The following is a 4,993-nucleotide window of genomic DNA, read 5'->3' on the forward strand; positions in this document are numbered from 1 at the left end:
ATTCGCCGCCACCAGCAACCCCACCTCTTCACTATGGTCTGCTGCCCGCGCTGCCTCTCGCCGCCTTAACATCTCCTGGAGCTTTGACAACGACGGCTGCTCTTCCATCTCCTGTGGGAATTCTACCATCTTTCCTAGCAACAGGAACTCTATTTTCAAATCCTTTCGTCACCTTAGAAGATCTTGCAGGCTCCAAGATTTGGTGAATCTCCCAAGTCAAGGAAAATCCATGGAATGCGTTTCGGCTGCACGTGCAAGCTCACACTTCTTCCATGAGGGATCGTTCATTCGCTTTGCCGACTGGCGCTTTATCCACCGCGCCCGCCTCAACCTCGTGCCACTGAACGCCTCCAAACCATGGGATCGCACTCGCCGTGCATGTCGTCGCTGCCCCTTTCCAGAGGAGACTCTGCCTCATGTAATCTGTCATTGCATGAAGTATTCGCGGCTCTACCAGAACAGGCACAATTCCATCGTCAAGAGGTTAAAGGATGCTGCTTCTGGTCGCTGGAACGTCCTTTCTGAGAATCTGGCTATTGAAGGATCTTCCCTGAGACCCGATCTTGTCCTTTCCAAAGACGACTCTTGCCTCATTATTGATGTGACCGTCGCCTTTGAGAATCGACTCGCCTCTTTTCAACATACAAGAACTGAGAAGGAGACCAAATATCGTCCTGTTGCCGACCTTCTAAGAAGAAAGTTTAGAAATGTTCGTACCGAGGCCATTGTTGTTGGTGCTCTAGGATCATGGGATCCGGCAAATGACAGAGTTGTGAGACGTCTCTGCACAAATAAGTATGCAAACTTAATGCGCAAACTTATTGTTAGCGAAACCATCCGGGCATCGAGAGACATTTATATCGAACATTTAACAGGCACACGCCAAAACAATCAAAACAACCAGTGATGTACATAATGCTAAATATTTTATTGTAAATAACGTTAAAGAAATTATATTGTTACGTCTTCATTGTTTTATCTTTTTGTCGAAATTCTTTATATTATTTATTAATAACGAAAATCGCACTGCGTGCGTCATTGTCTGACACGCCATGATCAGATCAATGCTGTGTAAAATGGCATAGAATATTTTAAATAAAGAATCTGTTCTTATCAGCTTAATATCTGATACGACGTCGACATGACGTCAAGATATTAAACTAATTTTTGCAGATAGGCTTGTGGTTAGGAATTTATTCCGCCCTCGCCACGGGTTGGCCTGCTATGGCACTACTTGCAGGATACGGCCCACAATATATCCAAAAAGCAGAAACTTCACTCACCCACTGCATCCTCAGGAAAACGTCCTTTTAAAATGGCCCCTTCAAATTTCAGAAAACCGAAGGTCTGACAACATCATACCTTTGTACGAGTGTGCGGCGACCTGCCTTTTTTTAACTTGCTATTGCTCGGGCCCCTCGTTCTTTTCCTCGGAATGGGAACATTCTGGAGCCTCGGGTTTAACCCTCGTTCTTTTCAGTGTCAAGTTCTGGTTTCTGTAAATACGAAGTTTTATTCGTATTTACAGAAATCCCATAAAATCCACATTTTTTTCCCCGTACTGTTAACAACTTACTCATTCTGTCTGACTGATTGAAGGAAGATCGGCCTCGAAATATCACTCAAATTTCATTTGCAGTAACATTTTTGTCTCATTTCATGTAAGTTTGAGAGAATTCCTATTCACATTTGCCAGATCTTTCCCACTACAGCGCGCGTATACACATTGCTTCTTTCAACACACGAGCCTTTTTATTGTAAATAACTCTCAAAAGGGTGTAAAATGTTTGTAGGCACACTGCAGCAACAAAGATTTTTCTGTCTGTTTCCTAATGTTTTGTTTGTCTCTGTATGATTTCTAAACGCCAGCTAATTGTAATGGTCTACAATTATTGTTAAGGATTGTTGTATTTATGTTTTTATTCATTCATTCATTTATTTTGTTGGCACATTAATATTAACAAACGGGAAAATGCCAATCGATGGCTGCACTATGCAGGAAGCAGTTTATTCTGAGTTTTGAGATGGCTTGCCCGCCACTAGTGTGGAAGTGTAGAATACAAAGTAATCATTAATTGTAAATTAAAAAGTACTGTTTTATTGTACATATTACAAATGAATTTGTAAAGTGTTTTTTGTAATTTTTCTGTTTGTTTAATTGTTTTAAGTTCCTAATATTTCACTCTGTGTTTTCAAGTGCAACGTTTGAACTGAAGAGAGAGAGAGAGTATCTCTGAGTTGGAAACCATGTGCTGGACTGTGCATGTCGAGTTTGTGTCAATCAAACTCTGGCATTATGTAATGCAGTTTTGGCTGATAAATTTTACTCTCTCAATATTTGTTTAATCACAAAAAATAATTTCTTCCCAAGCATGGGCATTCGATAACTCCAGGAATATTTATTTATTTATTTTTGGTTTTGCTATTTTTATTGCCTTTGTAATTACATTTGTTTTATATTCACCTGCAGTGAAGAATGAGATTTTTCGGAGGAGGAAGCTACTCCAGAGAAATGAACACTTTCATGAATATTTCATTGTCCTCTTTTCCCATCTGAAAAAAAAATTGAGAAAATACGAGAATATTATGTTGCATGGTGCATAAGCTTATAAAAGCTGGAGGAAAACACCGGAATTCAGTTGTTTACTTACTGCTGTTATTGACTGTAGCGATTTCGCGTTGAGATCGGATTAACTTTTTCTACTTTGAATTTTGTTCCTGCCAACGTTTCCGTAAAACGTCCAATATAACTACTGTAAGTTATTGCGATATTGTAGAAATATCTGTGAGGATATTTCAGCATTGTGGTTCATTTGCTGTAGTAAGAATAAAATTTGCAATTGAATCTTGAATGAAATGAACTTTTGACGTCCTTGGCTTTTTAAAACTAGCCCCGCCCAAGGAGGAGGGGACTGACGCCTCCAGAATGGGAACATTAGAAAGGACCGCAAAATGATCCACTTGACTAGACAGAAATTGGTCATCCTTGTACACCTCTTTTTTTGTAACACAGGAGGAGGATGAAATAACGACATATCATAAAAACCCCCCAAGCAGCACTCGCTAACCTGAGTCTTCTGCACCCCCTTCTCCCCCTGCACGAATGCTCAGGACTTTTGAAATATGAAAAATTGAAAGTGAATTCATCACGCCAGAGAATTCTGCATCGCTTCTCGGCCTTTTGGCTAAGATCAAAGTGTAGTAAATCGGTCGAGTTGCCGATACTTTTTCATCTTTTTTGGTCACTTCTTACTGTTTTTACAGGTAGACTGGTGGCTAAAGATGTTTCCTGTTTCTAGGCCTCGCCCACCGCCGAGGCCCCGCCCACCGCCTGGAGTTCGGAGCCCTGGAAGACGCTCACCGCCTCCTGAAGCCAGTTTTGGAGTCCTGGATGCCGGAGCAGGTTCCCATACGGTGCATGGAGTCCCTGGAGACGTTCCTGTTGTAGCTGTTGACCGTGGAGTGCCTGCCGTTCCCGCTGGAGGTCCTGTTGCTGGATCCATTGGAACCTGTTCCCGTGCTGTTCATGGAGTCCCTGGAGCAGCTGTTGACCATGGAGTGCCCGCCGTTCCCGCTGGAGCTATCCCTGGATCCAATGGAGTCGTCCCTCTTGCTCCGGGATCAGCCGCTGATGCTTCCCAAGCCATCCCTGGATCTATTGGAGCCTCTCCTGGTGCGCCTGATGCAGAAGCTGAGGCCCCCGGATTGTCTGAGGCCATTCCTGCCTACCCTGGAGCTTCTGAAGACATCCCTGTGACGGCCGGAGCCTTCCCGGTTGCATCTGTCCCTGGATTGATCCAATCCGTTCCGGCTACTTCCCAAGTCGCCGCTGCAGACCATGGATCCTCCGATGGAAACTCTTGTGTCGTCGCTGGATCTGCCGGAGCTATTCTTGCCCTTGGAGCGAGTGCCTCTCCCGAAATTGCCACTGGAGGTTCCAGAGCTGTTCCTGCATCTTCTAGTGCCACTGCTCATCCTGGAGTCGCCGCTGTGGTCCCTAGTGCCACGCCTTGCCTGCCCGGAGCCGGCTCGTCTGCCAGGAGTGTGCCCACCTACTACTACGGGAGTATCGCCACTAGTGAAGCCACGCCCACCGGGTCGTCCTCCTTGCCCAGACACGTGCCAGCTTTCGTTACACCCTCTGGACCGCCCCTTTCCAAAGGTGGACACTTACGCCAACTGTTGGATAGAATTCAAGCCAAGACTTCTGGCTGCACACCGCTCCTACCTGTGGTCACTTGTCAACCTAGTGAACGAAGGACACCAGAGGGTTCATCACTCGCCAAGTCTGCTCACACGTCCTCCTCTGCCAAGGACACGCCCACCACACCCCAGTCTACATTCGCATGCTACGTCTGCGGATTGGAGTGTACGAGCAGAAGGGGCCTCAGAAGGCATACAAGGACGCACGTGCAGGAGAAAGACAGTCAGCTCCACCCACCTCCTGACAGAAGGGTAGCTGCGAGCATTCCTGGGTCATTGATCTCGCCCGTATGTCATCATACACGGGCTCGGACGGCGGCTGGTCATGCCTGCTCATCGAACACACTCACGAGCTCACCCCCACGCACTTACGCTGAAGCTCTTTCTTCGCCATCCATGAGAGAGAGTTCTGCTCATCCTGCTTCAACCGGTCCTCTCTGCGCAGTGATCACCTCCACCGCGGGGACGGAGTCTCTGACGTCCAACGTACCTGCTAAATCCAAGGTGTTTCCTGCGGAGAACACAAGGAACTTGCTGCCACCTTCGGAGACGTCAATCCCGTCGACACCATACTTCACCCTCCCGGCCAGAAATTCTACTCCCACCGTCATACCTGGACCAAAGACTAATGCTTCCACACCTCAACTGGCGTCTGCCGTCACCTGCCCGGATTGTGGTCGCTCCTGCCTGAATAAGAAACAGCTGCGGTCCCATCGTCACCTCCGTCACAGACAGGCTCCGCCTCCCACCTCTCCTGGAGACGATGACTTTACCTCCTCAACTCCTGAGA

At 46.6% G+C, this 4,993-nt stretch overlaps 2 pseudogenes; both read left to right on the forward strand.

Moving 5' to 3' along the window:
- Positions 1 to 1,081: 1,081 nt before the first annotated feature.
- On the forward strand, positions 1,082 to 1,257 carry LOC146994774 (U2 spliceosomal RNA; annotated as a pseudogene).
- A 1,908-nt stretch (positions 1,258 to 3,165) lies between these two features.
- LOC146994775 (U2 spliceosomal RNA) lies at positions 3,166 to 3,315 on the forward strand (annotated as a pseudogene).
- Positions 3,316 to 4,993: the final 1,678 nt, after the last annotated feature.

This window comes from Stegodyphus dumicola, chromosome 11 (assembly GCF_044657685.1).
Source record: "Stegodyphus dumicola isolate Sdum_Otavi_A_Nest chromosome 11, ASM4465768v1".
NCBI lineage: Eukaryota > Metazoa > Arthropoda > Arachnida > Araneae > Eresidae > Stegodyphus > Stegodyphus dumicola.